This window comes from Leopardus geoffroyi, chromosome B4 (genome assembly GCF_018350155.1).
Source record: "Leopardus geoffroyi isolate Oge1 chromosome B4, O.geoffroyi_Oge1_pat1.0, whole genome shotgun sequence".
Classification (NCBI taxonomy): Eukaryota; Metazoa; Chordata; class Mammalia; order Carnivora; family Felidae; genus Leopardus; species Leopardus geoffroyi.
Window position 1 is genome coordinate 128,744,715 of NC_059341.1, and position 17,390 is coordinate 128,762,104.

Genomic DNA, 17,390 nt, shown 5'->3' on the forward strand with positions numbered 1-17,390 from the left:
ACTGGCATACCTTCAGTCAGCCTCCTCCTTGTTAGCTAAAGATGGTAACAACAGAGTTTACATTATAGAGAGTATTTACAAACACAAATTGAGAGACAGAATGCAGAGAAAATGTTGAGTCCTGTTCCTGGTCCATTTTGGATACTCAGTATCAGCTGTTATTATTATTATTATTTTTTACAGCTTGATTTAGATACAATTAACATGCTGAACAATTAGCTATTTTTATTAAATTTTTAATTTTGATTCCAATATAGTTAACATGCAGTGTTATATTAGTTTCAGAGGCAATGATATAGTGAGTCAACAATTCCATGCATCACCCGCTGCTCACCATGGAAAATGCACTCTTTAATCCCTGTCACCTATTTCGCCCATCCCCCCACCCACTTTCCCTCTGGTAGCCATCAGTTTATTCTCTTTAGTTAAGAGTCTGTTTCTTGGTTTGTTACTTTCTTTTCTCCTTTGTTTTGTTTCTTAAATTCCACATGTGAGTGAAACCATATGGTACTTCTTTCTGATTGACTTCTTTCGCGTAGCATCATACTCCAGCTCCATTTGTGTCACTGCAAATGGCAGAATTACATTCCTTTTTATGACTGAATAATGTCCAGTTGTGTGTATGTGTATATGTCTTCTTTATCTATTCATCCATCCATGAACACTTGGGCTACGCTCATGATTTGGCTATGGTAAATAATGCTGCAGTTAACACAGGGGTGAACAGATCCTTTAGAATTAGTGTTTTCATATTCTTTGGATACTCAGCAGTGGGATTACTGGGTCACAGGTAGTTCTATTTTTAATATTTTGAGGAACCTCCATTTTTTTTTCCACAGTGGCTGCACCAATCTGCCTTGCCACCCATAGTGCAAGAGGGTTCTTTTTCCTCCACATCCTTGCCAACCCTTGTTGTTTCTTGTGTTGTTGATTTTAGCCATTCTGACAGGTGTGAGGGGATACCTCATTGTAGTTTTAATTTGCATTTCCCTGATGATGAGTGATGTTGAGCATCTTTTCATGTGTCCGTTGTCTTCCGTATGTCTTCTTTGAAGAAATGTTTGTTCATGTCCTCTGCCTATCAGATGTTTTTTGAGTGTTGAATTGCGGAAGTTCTTTATATACTTTGGATATTAGCCCTTTATCGGGTATGCCATTTGCAAATATCTTCTCCAATTCAGAAGGATGTCTTTTAGTTTTGTTGATTGTTTCCTTTGCTGTGCAGAAGTTTGTATCTTGATGTAGTCCCAATAGTTAATATTTGCTTTTATTTCCCTTGCCTCAGGAGACATATCTAGAAAAATGTTGTTATGGCTGATGTCAGACAATTTACTGCCTGTGCTCTCTTCTAGAATTTTTATGGTTTCAGGTCTCACGTTTAGATCCTTAATCCATTTTGAGTTTATTTTCTGTATGATGTTAACAAAATGTCCAGTTTTTCAACACCAATTGCTAGAGAGACGTTTTCTCATTGCATATTCTTGCCTCTTTTGTAGAAGATTAATTGACCACATAATTTTGAGTTTGTTTCTGGATCTTCTATCCTGTTCCATCGATCTATGTGTCTATTTGTATGCCAGTGCCATACTGTTTTGATTACTACAGCTTTTCAGTGTAACTTGAAATCTGGAATTGTGATGCCTTCAGCTTTTGCAAGATTGTTTTGGCTATTCAGGGTCTTCTGTGGTTTCATACAAATTTCAGGATTGTTTGTTCCAGCTCCAGAGAAAAATGCTGTTGGTATTTTGATAGGGATTGCATTCAGTGTATAGATTGTTTTGGGTAGTATCACATTTTTAACAATGTTGCTCTTCTAATCCATGAGCCTGGAATGTCTTTCCATTTTTTTGCATCATCTTCAAGTTCTTTCATCAAGGTTTTACAGTTTTTAGAGTACAGTTCTTTCACCTCCTCAGTTTATTCCTAGATATTTTACTATTTTTAGTGCAAATGGAAGTGTTTAATTTCTTTCTGTTGTTTCTTTGTGTATAGAAATGCAATGGATTTCTGTACATTGATTTTGTATCCTGTGAGTGTACTAAATTCATTTATCAGTTCTAATAGTTTTTTTGTTAGACTCTTCAGGGTTTTATATATATAATATCATGTCATCCACAGACAGTGAAAGTTTCACTTCTTCCTTACAGATCTAGATGTCCTTTAATTCCTTTTTCTTGTCTGACTGGAAGCTAGGACTTCCAGTACTATGTTGAATACAGTCTTCTTCCTGACCTTAGGGGAAAAGCTCTCAACTTTTCACCACTGAGTATGATGTTTGCTGTGGGGTTTTCATATACGGCCTTAATTATGTTGAGGTATGTTCCCTCTAAACCTACTTTGTTGAGGATTTTTATCATGAATGTTTGTCAAATGCTTTTTCTCAATCTATGGAAAGAATCATATGATTTTTATCCTTTCTCATATTGATGTAAATTAGCCATTCTTTTAAAACACATCTCTCCTGTCCCTAAACCACCTAGAGCCCATAGTTTAGACAGGTGCAACTACAATGTGTTGTCATTTAAATAAGGTAACTTTTCACTCCGATTCTGTTCCACACCTCCACCCCTAGGAAATAATTAGGTACTATTTAGGCAGGCCCCAAATAATGGTAAGGTCATGAACAAAGAGGGCAGAATTAGACACCCAAACAGTGGTGTCAAAATGTTGTAACACAGGATTTTCTTCATCAATGCTGACAGCAAGCTTTAGTGACATTACCTGGAAATGTACTGTGATATGCTACCTGCTGTTATGGACTGAATGTTTGCATCCTCCCCAAATCCTTATGCTGAAGTCCTAACCTCTAACGTGATGGTATTTGGAGGTGGGCCTTTGGGAGGTAATTAGAGTTAGATGAGGTGATGAGGATGGGACCCAGTCTGATAGAATTAATCCATTATCATAGCCTTAGAAGAGACAGCAGACAGCTTGTGTACACCCATCCCCCCATGTGCACGTAAAGAGCAGGTCACGTGAGCGCACAGCCAGCCGGCTATAGCCTCCCGGCCAAGAGAAGAGATCTCAGGATGAAACTTACCTCGCTGGCACTTTGATGTTGGACTACTTTGCCTCCAGAACTGGGAGAAAATAAATGTTCAACCCACCCCACCCCATTTATGGTATTTTGCTATGGTGGCCGGTGGCCGAGCAGCCTACCATCCCTGCTATTCTTCAGCTTAGTTTACCAGAAACAAAAGGCAGCAGGGGGCTCAGGACCGCCCAAGACGTGAAGAAACCATTTTTTGGGGGGGCTGCCTTATGAGCCTGCCACACGTTTTCTTTTCTCAGGTCATGTAGAAATAACTATCCTGGAAAAAGTTTTCAGAGAGATGAAAAAGAAGGGCTAAGAGCTGCACTGTTACTTCGTTTTCAAAGTGCCATGGGTGCCAAGGGGATTCTGTAAGAAATATTCTTAGAAGAGCCCCACCTGGGGTTTGAGAGATCTTGACACTTGTGTGTGTAGATTCTTCCTTCTTATACAAGTCAGGAGGGGATCAACAGAGTATAATTATGACACTTCAGCAAGAGTAAGGCGAGGCCAATGGGTCCCTTCCAAGAAAGCATTTGCCTGTCAGCTGCAAGGAAAGGGGAATTCTGCAATCTCTGAAGGGCTCTTTGTTGAAAGTTTCTATTTGATAATTATGCTGTCTGAAGATTTTCTGACAAAAGTCCTGCTTTGTTTAGAAACCATGCAGTCTTGCTCTTTTGGGTTCAACAAAAGAGTAGGAAAAAAATTGTCTCAGTATAAGGTACTGAATAAGGTACAAGAATGCTGTTTTGTGCTCACAGGAACTTAATTTCATGTCCAAGGGAATCTATAAAAGGATTCAGAAGATACCCCCAGAAGCTTGTCCACAGGTAAGCATAACCAACCCCCCCCAGCCAAGGATGCAGACCACACCCACCCCCCTAAATGTGAGTCCTTCCAGTCCCAGGGCTCCACTGAATAATCCCACTTCAAGCAAAGGGCTAAAAGCAGTATGACTATGACCTAGGTAACACTAAGAAATGCAATGAATTGCTAATAAATGGAGAATTAAAGCCTATGACTACCATCTGTCTTTTCAGATCTTGCACAGTCCATTTCATTGCAATAAAAATAGCCCAAATGCCCAGAGAAAGGATCTCTGATTGCCAAAGAATCTAAAATCCTCACCCTGCCTTACCCAGATTCTTTCTACATTTCCCCAACACGCAGCCTCTCTGCTTGAACATGTGAGTCATGGGCCGTAGGACCTTCTTCCTGGAAGCCTTCTTCTCAGTTCTTCAGTCAAGGTCAAGGCCCATTTCACACACCCTCTCAGATATGGATTAGGCTGTAGTGATGACAAGTTCAGTGGGCACTGGGGAGGGAGGGAGGAATAGGACACAGTCTAGAGAAAGGCAGGCTCGCAGACCATGGGTGCCATTCTCAGAATAGCTCATCAGATGGTTAAAGGAATGGTATTTCTGAATTTGGCTTTCACGGGACACAAGTGCCATGATGCACTGTGTGTTCATGTATGCCTGCCACAATGTCCTCTCCGAGCCTCACAGGACATGTATGTAACCTGAAGAGATAAAGAAGCTCCCTACTTAAACCTGTTTAACCCAGCATTTCCCCCAATGTATTTAACCATGGATGCTTTTTCTGGTTAAACACCTATTAACATCTTTGTTCCCCAAAATAGTCTGGGAAACAGTGCTGCGTTACCAAGTAGGATGAAATCATTGCCAAAAGAGAACTTCAAATAAAGCACCAAAGGGTAAACCCTCCTCCATGCTGTTTCCCTAATTGCAGAGGGATGAAGAGGGCAGACAGCTGTGTTTGGGACTCAGTTATGCAGTTCGACACCTGTGACCTTGGCCAAGTCAATTAACCTCTCTGAACCACAATTTCTTCAGCTGTGAAAGCTTAATAAACTGTCACAAGATTTCTTTGAAAATTAAATGAGATAGCACAAGGAAGTATCTGGCAAAATGCCTAGAAGGAATCTAATAGGTGTTCAATAAAAGCCTGTTTCTTCCCCCTCTCATTTTATGGAATTCCTGTAACACAGACACGGTCCACATCACTGAGCTGGCACTTACAGGTGGTTAAGTACTGATGGCTCTCCTTCCCATGGGATGCTGCTTGGGGTTTACATCCCCAGTCTTCGAGGCTCACGGAGTGGGTGCTTCAATACATAGCAGATATCAAGAATTTTACCAGTAAAGTAGTTATTTTTCAAGGAACCCTACCATTTGTGTTCCCTGGTGGCAAGGTGACACCTCTTGACTTCTTTCTGCGTGATTCCTGAGGCCAACTTTCCATCCAGAGCAGGTGAGTTGCAGAAGCAGGAACTAGATAAGGACAGGCATTCCTGTAGCCAGGAAAGAGGTGATCTGTAGCTGATGTGTTTGTGTGGGTGGTGCTCCCATGTGCCTCCACTGGGCGTGCTGGGGTTATGCCCAGCATAACACTTACCGGACAGTCCCTGATCTTGTCTCATTTCCTCACTAGACCTTCCACTTTTTCAGAACAGGAACAGGGCCTTGTTTATCAGTATCTCCCAATTCCTACCACAATACTAGGCATCAGATGAGCACTCGATAAGTGATGGATAGATAGATGGGTAGATGGTTAGAACAAGGAAGGATGGGGAAGAGGGGGAAGGAAGGAAGGAAGGAAGGAAGGAAGGAAGGAAGGAAGGAAGGAAGGAAGGAACTGATCTCAATTCTACTGAAATATGAGCTTCATAAAAAGTGTCTTTTTGTCCCCTGTTAGTCACTGCTGTATCCAACGGGACTAAAACAGTGCCTGGCACTAACAGACACTAAATAAATATTTGTTGAATGAACAGATGAATAATTGAATAAACTAAGCTGAGCTACCCATTTGGAAAATTAGCTGTAAACAATTACTACTCACTGACAAATCAAATTGCTCTCATATTATTTCCTGATCTGCTGATTCCTCAACATTATTAGGACAGTTTAACATTCATGCAAGTCAAAATGAAAGCTGAGAGACAGTAGCAAACATGAAGGTCTCCTAGGGGTCAGGCAATGTACAAAGCTGAGGGACTACAAGACGTGGCCCTGCCCTCCAGGAGCCACAAAGACCTAGAACCACGCCTCAACTCAACGCAGTGGGTTGACAGCAGCAGGAGGAAAAGGAACAAGCACCTTCTGTGGCTTCACACATCGCAGAGCAGGGCTGTGCCACCCCAGCTAGAGTGCGCTCGGGGAGGAAAGCAGAGAATGACAGTCTCAATTAATCCCTTCATGATCCTAATGTCAAAAATGTAAGCCTTTTATGATGCAGTAAAACTATTTTTATGGGTTTTTCCATCCGTCTCATGTCTTGATGTATTTTTTAATCAAAAAGGATAAGAACAAGAAGTCAAGTGGGTATAAATCTCCTGCTCATTTTTCTGGTTCTCTGCCCAGGGAGGAGAGACAAGCCCCACAGTGCCCCACAGGAGATTCTGTAGTGCTTCCTGTTCTCCCTGGGAGTATTTTCCAGAAAGAAGCCTATTATTCCTGGTTTGGAGAGCTGGGCCTTGCTTTAAACAACAGACACATTCTCTAAAGACTACATGTAAATGAAATCTCAGTAAATCAAAACCGCACGTTTCCAATAACTTATAGGTTTATCATTCTTGATTTCTGATGGTCTGATGAAGAGACCCCAAAAAAAGTGTTCTTGCATGAAATGTGCAAATCAGAATAAAGCACAAACAAGGAAATAAAATTACCTGCATTCTTATCACCTAGAGGTAATTTTAAAATGTAATCTTAGACTTTTATTCCATATTGAGATACAGATACATATTCTGACAAAAAAAGGGTAATGGTAGAGGCACTATGTAACCTACTTTTGCAGCTGGTCTATAAATATGTCATCAGCATTTACTCATGTCAATATTCTACCTTTTATTTACTAGTTCCATTAGCATTCTGCTCTATGGACACACTACAATTTAACAAGTTCTTGATTTTGGATGCTGGATTTGTTTTCAACATTTTATCACAAATAATGATAAATATCTCCCATAATTTCTCATCTCCCATAATTTCTTAGAAATAAAATGGCCATGTCACATACATGCATATTTTTAAAATTAGATACATTTTGTCAACTTGTCCTGAAAAAATGCTTTGGCCATTTATACTACCTCTAGCAAGAAAAGAAGTCCTTACATTTTTATCTTTACCATCACTGGTGTGTGTGTGTGTGTGTGTGTGTGTGTGTGTGTGTGTGTATGTGTATATATGTATATTTATATATATGTATATATATGTGTATATATACACATGTATATATGGTAGTGTTTAATTCCTGTTTTATTTTTCATTTTTTGATTAGTCACAAAGTAGAATTTTTTCCTATGTTAATTGGCCTCTGGATTTTCTTAAGCAAAAGATATCCATGTTCTTTGCCCATTATTTTTTTCTTATTGATTTATAGCAACATTTTACATACTGAAATACTGATACATTATTTTTCATCTATGATGTACATCTTCCCTAGTTTCTTTCGACGTTTTTGTTTTTAAATGTTTATTTATTTTTGAGACAGAGAGACAGAGCATGAATGGGGGGAGGGTCAGAGAGACAGGGAGACACAGAATCAGAAGCAGGCTCCAGGTTCTGAGCTGTCAGCACAGAGCCTGACACGGGGCTCAAACTCACGGATCGCGAGATCATGACCTGAGCTGAAGTCGGATGCTTAACCGACTGAGCCACCCAGGCGCCCCTCGACGTATTTTTTTTAAGTGTTTTGTCTCGTCTCTTCATCCACCCTCCCAATTTTTACTTGTAGTTTCTCTTGTCTCCTTACTTATCAAATAGTTATTGGTAAAATGACAGGAGAGAAAACCACCACCGTTCACTCCAAGTTTATCAGTAATTTATCTATGGGATGATCAAAGGAATTTTCTTCAAGGTGGTAAACTTCATCCCTTAAAGCAATCACCAACCCAAGGAGATGCTGGCAGTTAATGTAGAAATTGGTCCCTACAGAAACCTTACCAGTTATCTTAGCAAAGTCAGGCAACAGCAGCCTCATTTAGAACAATACAATTTTGAGGGACATGGACATCACCAACAGAGTTGAGAATTTGGAGTTCCTCAAGGGACTCTGAGTTTCTGGGTCAGTAAGGCCACTTCCTGCATGTTAAAGGAGGGTCTCACTTGTAGGGAGATGCTAATCAATGAGTTACTTCCCCTAGAGGAAAGTTCCTCCATGAGCAGAGAAATCAGAGTAAAAAGACCCTTGTCTCTATTAATGGAAAGCTGGCTTTGTTGTTCCTCAAAATGATGATGCCGAGAGTCTGAGCATTGGTGCAACTCCCAGTTGGTGGGGACAGGTATGGTGCCCTCTCCACAGGGTGCTGGGAAACCAGCAAAGCAGAGATCCCACCTGAGATAGGACAGGCCTTACAAGGTCTTGGAGCAAACCAACCACTACAGAACCAGAAACTCCACCGTTGATCTTTTACTGTCATGTCTCTTGTGGTTCCATTTATGAATTACATTTCCCCACTACTTTCTAATTGCAAATTTTGAATCTTTTTGAAAGACCTGTCTGGTGTGCATTGGGTTTGGCTCACACTTGGGCCAGGGCATTAAGGGTTAAGTGGTATTGTCCCAAGGGCCACCAATATGGCAGCAGTGAGAGCGGGGAGAAAGACTCTAACAGAAGGTCAAATTCAGAGGCCCTCTACCCTTTCTTAGAAAAGGCATTTGTACTTCCACAGCCACCCTGGAGATCCAAGATTCCATTTTATTAATGAGAATGCTTTCCTGCACAGCCAGCAGTCCAGCAAAGCTTGGGGATACATTGATTTAGGGGATGGGAAGGCATGCAAAACTGGCCACTGAGTTCTCATGCCCAGAGGACTGAGCACGAGGTAGTTTACGGACAGGGGAGGAAAGGATAGACTGAAGGAGGATAAGGCAGTGAAGAGGCAGGCTAGAAATCAAGATACAGAAGCTTAAAGACAGATGGGAACAGGTGAGAGTGGGTGGGGCAGTAGCCACAGGCGGCTGAGGGAGAGAACTGCACCAGGACAGTGGATATTTCTAATGACCGCTGACACTCTTAATTATAACCGCGGGCCACTAAAGCTCCTGTCTCGTTAAAAAACAATTAAATTATCTTCACTCAGTTAAACTGATGGAGGCAGGATAGTGGGCCACTGGCTTTTAAAATTCTCTTCAGAAGCAGGAATGACACAGCAATGGGTTGGAGATCTGGGGAGGGTGACACAGGATGAGAGAGTGCCAGTCTGTGTCTGGGCCAGGCCTGGCGGTGGGTGTAGGCATCACGGTGGTCGTCTGGCACAGTGAGATCTACAACCAAGATGGCTGCAAGTTTAGATTTTTCTGGTAATCTGTGAGCATGTTTGAGGAGACTGTGGGTACAAACAGTGGAAAGCCATGATCTGGGATGATGACCACCATCTCCTTCCTACAAATGCATTTATCACTGGGCTGTAAATGTGGGACATTTCAAAGGTGCTCCTCACCAAATACAGGAAACAACGAGATAATGGACAGCGTGGGGGAGATTCTGATATCCCTATGTTTAAAAAAAAAAATTAGCTGTATTTCCATTGTTCTTCTCACTTTATCAAACAATCTTTTCTAATAAAATCAATAAATATTTATGGAGCTAGGTGCTATGGGGGATACAAAGAAAAATGAGCCACGGTCTCTAACCTTGAGGAGTTTCCACTTAATGACTATTTAAGAGACTTTTTTTCCCCCTACAACCAATGTCATCACTATTTAAATGCAGGAACAGGAATACTCAATAAATCTTACTGCGAATCATACTTGGAAAAGAAATAATGTTTCTAGAAAAAATGTTAAGGGATGATAAATTCCTCTTTTCCCATCTTCTCAGAGTTTCTGCATCTGTAGGTACCAGCAATGTTAAAGGGCCCGAGGATCCCGCCATCTTGAAGTGAGCTGGGAAGGGCATGCAGGAAGGCTCTGGGGGGCTTGTACTGGAGGACACAAGTGCAGGAGGGGTCCAGGGCTCACTCTTTAGCTGACTTCAAGAATCAAGCATAATGGGGGCACCTGAGTGGGCTCAGTCGCTTGAGCGTCCAACTTTAGTTCACGTCATGATTTCATGGCTCATGGGTTCAAGCACAGTCGGGCTCTGTGCTGACAGCTCAGAGCCTGGAGCCTGCTTCGGATTCTGTGTCTCCCTCTCTCTCTGTCCCTAGCCCACTCGCATTCTGTGTCTCTCAAAAATACATAAACATTAAAAAAAAAATCAAGCATAATGGTTGCTTTTGATCTGTTGCCACATTTTTACTTAAATTTGCCAACAGGATGCTGAGCCACGCCCCATCTGGTTATTTTCGTTCAACTTCTCTCTTTCCTCCACACTCATTGTGGCTTGTTAATCTATCACTTCACTACAGTGAAACCCCCCTCACTCACAGTAACCGATGAATCTTTTATTATTATAAAAGTAATATATATTTCTCGTGTGAAATGCTAGGAATAAAAATATAGTGAATAGAAAGAACTGTAGGGGCACCTGGGTGGCTCACTCAGTTGGTTGAGCATCTGAAACTTGATTTTGGCTTAAATCCCAGGGTCATGGGATTGAGCCCTGTGCACTGGGTGTGGAGCCAACTTGGGATTCTTTGTCTTTCCTTCTGTCCCTTACCCTGCTTGCACTCTCTCTGTATAAAATAAAAATTAAAAAAAAAAAAAAAAAAAAAAGAACTGTAATCCCATAAGTTAAAGATTCGCACTGTGAACATTTTAGAGGGTATTCAAGGACTTTCTGGAGCTTAGACGCTGTTTTTTCTTAGACCACCACCCAAACTCAATCATCAGCTCAAACACCATGCTATCAATCAGTGAGGCCTCTCAGACTGTACTTCCCAGTTACCATAGCAACTCCTCTCCTCCCCACCGCCCCCCCACCCCCACCCCATGCATGCTCCACCACCTAAAACACTATGTATTTATGTGCTGTCCTGGGGGAGAATACCAGCTCCACCAGGACAGGGACTTTGCCTGTTTTGTTTGCTGCTCTGTCACTAACACCCAAGGACAAGGCAGTGCTGAAGGAACGAGCCGTAATTACCTCAAAACAGCCAGCACTCTTCTCCACCCAGTGAAGAACTGTTAGTAACAAAGACCATCACTCCAGGGGACGGCCTCTGCAGGTCTGCCACTTGTGCTGGTGGAGAGAAAGGGGCAGGGAGGCCAGGAAAGAGCATGGGAGCCCTGGCCGCCAGGGCTGACTCTACACTTACTTTTCTGGTTGAGCTGGAGCATATGGCTTGCCCACACTGAGTCTCGGCTTCCTCACTTATGTAAATGAGAGGGCTGGAGGGACCCGAAGCCCAACGGCTCTTGGATCTATCTGTTCCTTGTTATCATACGGACTGTATGGAGAAAATAACACACAGCCACCAAAAGCAGGGTGGATGTCTGACTACTCTCCCTACCATCCCCCCTGTGCCACCCCCTTCCACTGGCACAGCATTTGACAGTTTACTAAGTGCTGTCATCTAGATGATCTCATTAACTTTATCTATTGGCTAATCAGCTCCAAGAATCTCAAACAGAGCATCAAAATCAAGCTCAGTGCGCTCCCAAAATGCCATGACAAAGACAGCAGGATTAAACAGGAGTGATAGGGAGAGCCAGCCAGAGAAAGACTGAGAAACTCCATCGATGAGATTAAATGTAACTTCAGAGAGGGGGAGAAAAAGAGCACCAAGAGGCAGGGGAGCTAATTTTCACATAACTCACCCAAATTGCATTTAAATACTCTTCAGGCAACTGTCACCCTCCAGCAATCCCATGGGGATTACACAAACCATGCCAATTCAGCTCTATGTCCTTACTCCTGGCACCTCCTCCCCCACCTCCCTGATGGACAGGATGAAACTAGGTGGTTTCACAGGCTCCCACTCCCCAGACTTGGCTTGAGGGTTCCAGGATCCTCAGGAAGCGGCTGCCAAAACTTTTGTAACAAATTTAGGAGGATATATCTAGATTCCTATCGAATCTGTTTACTGAGTTATATAACTGTGCTCTTATTGTGATTCTGTGACTTTTATCAAAAGGCTGGATCTGAATTGCAGACACAAATATTCCCTTCTTACATTCTCTCCCAATGAGTGACTACAGCCCCAGGTGATTCTCCAGTCCTTCCAGATTGCTATAGAAGTTCGCAGAAGCACTTTTTTTTTTTTTAGAAGTCCTTTAGGGCAACCGTAAACTTATGCTCATCAAATTATTTATTCATTCACCTGTTCATCCATCCAACAGATGACTATTGAAAATCTCCTGTCAGCAAGGCAATGGGGGTAAAGAATCTCATTGGAACTGGAGAGAAAGATGTAACTCACTTGCACCAGGGGTTAGAAGGCTGCCTCCTGTCGTCATCACAAGATGCTGAATTCCCTGGCCCCACTCCCTGGTGCAGGCCACCAATTCCTCTTGCTTCGATTTACATCAGTCTGACAGGGTTCTCTGCAGCAGCCTAAGGTCTTTCTCCTTTTCTCTTCCAAGTCCTTTTACCCAACACACACCCCTCTGAATGCTTTTCTGGCTCATGAGTTACTCTGTCCAGTACCTTTGGGGAGCACTTTGGTTTTAAAGGTCTTTCTCTCCTGCTGCCAAGCCGGGAAATCAGAGAACATGCCTGTCCATCTCACAGGGTCAGTATGCCTCTCGAATTAAGGGAGTTTTGAGAACACGTTGCTAAGGATGCTGTGTTGTTGCCACTGTTAAGAGGTGATTCTGTTTCGCAGAGTAAAGAGGAAAAACTCACTGAAGTCTAGAAAGTAAGTCTGCTTTCTGGCCCAGTGCTTAGGAAAGTACATTCAGAATCTCTCTTCTGCTACTCACTGGCTGCAAAACCGTCATGGACACTTGATTTAAAATTCTGTGTTTCAGTTTCCCTATCTACAAATGGAGATCATGATAGCTCCCCTTAGGGTTACTGCCAGTGTTAAATAAATGCTACCTTTATTGAGCATTTACTATGAGTCAGGCAGTGTGTGAAGAAGTACTTTTACAAATAGAATCTGTTCCACTTCACTTCAGCCTCAGATCAAGGTACTGGTGGGGGATTTGGGTTTCCTAGAAAGAGTGTTTCTGGAGCAACTACGTTGGGATTAAATACTTCAGTGATGAACAGGAATTGGGGAAATGTCAAACGAGGTTGGTCCAGATAGCTAGAGTTGTGCTAGCCATGTACCTACCTAATACAGCAGCCACCAGCCACCTGCAGCTGCTTAAATCTAATCAAAACTAGGTTCGATTAAAATTTAGTTCCTAGGTTACACTAGCTGCATCTCAAGTGCTTAATGACCAGTGTGGCTAGTGACTACCTTAATCAACAGTGCAAACATAAAATATTTCCATCATTCTAGAAAATTCTATTGGAACTGGGAAATATAAAATAAGTTACGGAAGGAGAAATGAGAAAAATCAACACCAGGGTGTGAGGGTCAACTCCACAGACGCTTGTGAAATTTCAGCAGATTTTCAGTAATTTGTCAGGGCTAATAGGGTGAGGCTGTTCCCCTTTGTGGTCTGTCCTAACAAAGTGCCTTGGGGGCATCTGGATGGCTTTGTAGGTCACCTTTAGTAGTTGTGGTTACTAACAGTTCAGCACCATTCAAAGGTATTACATTTTCAGATCTTTTACTAATTAGCACAGATCAAATAAAGACACTTATTAAAAAGTCATACAGAATCCACTCCAACAAGCCAAATGGCTCCCCTACCATTTGCCCTGACAATATTAATTCTGATAACCTAGCACTAAGGAGCCATACCTCAAAAATAAATCATGTGCTCAATCATTATGACTTGCGGAAATGCTTCGCAATACTCTCGGATGTAAGGAGTCTTCCCTCCAGATATAGCCTACTCTCTATTATACAAGCTCTAGTGTGCTCCCAAACTCCCTCTGGCCACACCCAATGGCCCTTGTAAAATGCAACTGTGATCAGATCCCCCAGCTTCAAAAATTTCACAAAGCACTCTTCCCTAGATTACTTATCAAAAGCCCTCGGCTTGGCATAGGATCCCCTGCACAACCTGACTATAGTTCGCCAAACCCACCCTTACTCCTCTGCCCCAGACCCCTAACTACTCCTGCTGCATTCAATCTCACAGAGACAGCCTCGTTCAGCCATTCATTCCTTCAAAAAGTATTTATTAAGCACTCCTAGGTGCCAAATATTATGCTAGGTACTAGAGATACAAACCGTGAAGGCAAGAGAAAACAAGATCCCATCCCTACACTCATGGATGTTACAAGGTAGTCGGATGAGACAGACAAGAGATAAGTAAATGTATTTAGATATAGGATATGCCAAATGGCGATAGGTACTACAGAAACCAAAACATGGGTGGTGGCCTATTATTTTCTTAAATCCTTTGAAATTATCATTCATTCATTCAATAGATTTCTATTCGTATTTGCCATGTGCTGGGAGGTGTTCTAAGCGTTGTGGCTACAGCAACAAACAAAACAGATGCCCTGACAACACCTGATGGAGCTTATGCTCTAGTGGCTGAGAGGGATCATAAGCAAGGCAACACTGTAGTAGCTCAGCTGATGGCAAGTACCGAGGATAAGGGAGGTGAAAGGATATAGGAATGCAAAGATGCGGATGGAGAGGTGGTGTTCCCGTCTACACAGAAGGTCACTGCGCCTGGACATGCAGACTGTACACGCATCTTTTATTGTACATGCACTTGCATATACGTGGCCACTTCCTCCTCTGTTTCCTCTCCAAGCCCTGACTGCAATGGTACTTTCTGGAGCTTGTCTGATTCTCCCCCTGATGGATTTCTCCCTGCATATTATAAACACCTTGATTCATCTAGTATCATACAATATTACATTATGGATTTAGGTATATGTTAGTCCCAGTGGGTTCAAATTCCTGAAGGGCAGGGACAGTGTCTTATCCATGTTCGTTTATTTATTCTAGAAGCTTTCACGGAACACCAGCTACAAAGCTTGCCCTGTTTCTCTACCATAGAGGATAAAAGAACCCCTATCATTTTGTCCTAACTTGAAAAAGACCTGTTTTCTGTCCACCCTGCCCACCCACAATAAAGCACTGATGTGCCATTTAAACAAAATAACGCGTGCAGAAGTGTTTGAAATCGCACCAAGACCATGAAAATTCCTCTGTAAATAGGAATTGTTGCTATTATAATCATTCCTAACCTAAATCCGTTGTTTGTCTGTCTAGTATAGTACATGCACTCTTATCTAGTAAGTACATTGTGGGAATGCTTCTGATTTTAGTGTCTGATGATGGTAAGATACAACTCTAGCACGACCTGACTAGTAAACCTGAAAGTGGGCACCTGGGAATCCTGTACAGCTTATCTGCTCACTAAAGAGACAGCTCATATGTGAAGGCATTGCAGTGACTTCAAGGTGGTTACTGGCCCTCCACATCATCTCCAACACTCTCAATACTCAGTTATGGCGGAGATACTCTTTGTTTTCAAAGCCTGTAAGTATGGACATGGCTCTTTGCCCCCCACCCTGAGCTGCACAGCGGCCCCACCTCTTGTGTCTTTTCTGCTGTTCACTTCTTCAAACCTTTGGCACCAACTCCCCAGACTCTCTTCCCTCCTAACCCATGTTTCTTCTCTCATATGTTACCTATATATTGTCTGGAGAACGTGTAAAAAATCTCAGCAGCTCAACGAGACAAAATTGAGCCCTGCACCCTCGTGCCCCATTGAAATGGCTGTAGGACCACGGGGGCAGATCTGTCTCTGGGTCTTGGAATGTTCTTTTGTAAAAGGGAATAGCATCTGCTTTCAAGGCAGTCGAGAGGAGGTACATACCTTAATCCTACAGTGCTGGCAACACAGTGTCTGGAAGTTCGAGGGCATGAAAATGCTCTTTCCTGAATAGATGGCCACCTACCACATGTGGTTATAGAGATACAGCTTAACAATTATATTTTAAAATCAGAAAAAGTTTTTAATGTTTATTTATTTTTGAGAGCGGGGGTAGGGGCAGAGAGGGAGGGAGACACAGAATCCAAAGCAGGCTCCAGGCTCTGAGCCCAATGCAGAGCCCCATATAGGGCTCGAACCCATGAACCATGAGATCATGACCTGGGCCCAAATTGGCGACTGAGCCACCCAGGCACCCCTATTTTTAAAAAAATGTTTTAAGTGTATTTATTTTGAGAAAGAGAGAGAGAGAGAGAAAGAGAGAGAGAGAAAGCAGGGGAGGGCAGAGGGAGAGAGAGAGAGAATCCTAAGCAGGCCCCACTGACAGCAAAGAGCCCGAGGCAGGGCTTGAACTCACAAACCATGAGATCATGACCCAAACCAAGGTCAAAAGTCAGATGCTTAACCAACTGAGTCACACAGCACCCCTCAAGAAGTATTAAGTAGGCATGAGCAGGAACCATGTTTTTATACATTAGCTGTTTGTGGATAGGAAGACTGAGGTCAGTTGACCTGTACCTGTGGGGGGGGGGGGGGGTCAGACAGAACCTCTGATAAAAATAGTTAGAAAGATGAATGCATATTCTCAATTGGGCTACACCAGGCAGCTAGGGCTCAATAATTTAAAATACAATGCTGGACTCTCATTTCAAGGTGAGAGAAAATTCTGAAGAGGAAAGAATCTTCTCCAAACTTACTTCAAATGAAAGTGCTGGTTGGCTGCATTTCCCCTGAGCTCAGGTCTTGGTCTATGGAGGGGAAATCACATGGGGCTTTGCCTAGACAATGAGCCACTTCATTTAAACTGGAACTCAATGGCGGGTTTTCTAGCCCCAGTTTTGTGCCCAGCATTGGGTAGGCTTGAAAAGTTTTTGAAAAGTATGAATTCAGTCTTTTTTGGCCAACACTGCCTGCATAGTTAAAACTAAGCAAAATTGTCGAATTGACACAGGAGAGAAATTTGAGATGTGGCTGAATTACTACAAAATGCAGATGAGGTTAGGAGAAAAAACAAACAAACAAACAAACAAAAAAAAAAAACAAAAACCCACCATTCCACAGCAAGTTGTAAGGCAAAATTTCTGCCGAGGTGGGGACTGACCCACCGACGGGGCTGCAGGGCTCAATACATGAGAAGAGTTTCACGGAATATTTGAAAACTGAAAACTTGCAGAAGATGCTAATGTTCTGCGCCGAGCAGGTGCCAGAAAAGTGCTGAATTACCAAATGGGCGATGACAGAGAAGAAAAAAGGCTGGCGGATGAGCAAGTAACAGTAAGATTGATGGGACCGGTCAGCCACTGGCAGGTGACAGATGAGCCAATGCATCACCAAGGAAGATGGAGGGAAAGGCACAAAAATACTCTGAGCTGCAGGGTGAGCTGCGGGATGGAGCCTCTCTAGCTGTGAGAAGCGCAAAGAAACCAGAGCTCTTG

General features: G+C 42.7%; 1 protein-coding gene and 1 long non-coding RNA gene across 5 annotated transcripts in view; one reads left to right on the top strand and one right to left on the bottom strand.

The window, feature by feature from the left end:
• LOC123592217 overlaps positions 1 to 4,049 on the top strand; it is a 29,303-nt gene extending 25,254 nt beyond the window's left edge. The window contains exon 4 of the long non-coding RNA XR_006709635.1: positions 3,793 to 4,049. This is a non-coding gene — a long non-coding RNA (uncharacterized LOC123592217). The remainder of the gene's footprint in view (positions 1 to 3,792) is intronic.
• Positions 1 to 17,390, bottom strand: part of LARGE1 (LARGE xylosyl- and glucuronyltransferase 1) — a 543,301-nt gene that overhangs the window by 155,186 nt on the left and 370,725 nt on the right. The window lies entirely within an intron of this gene.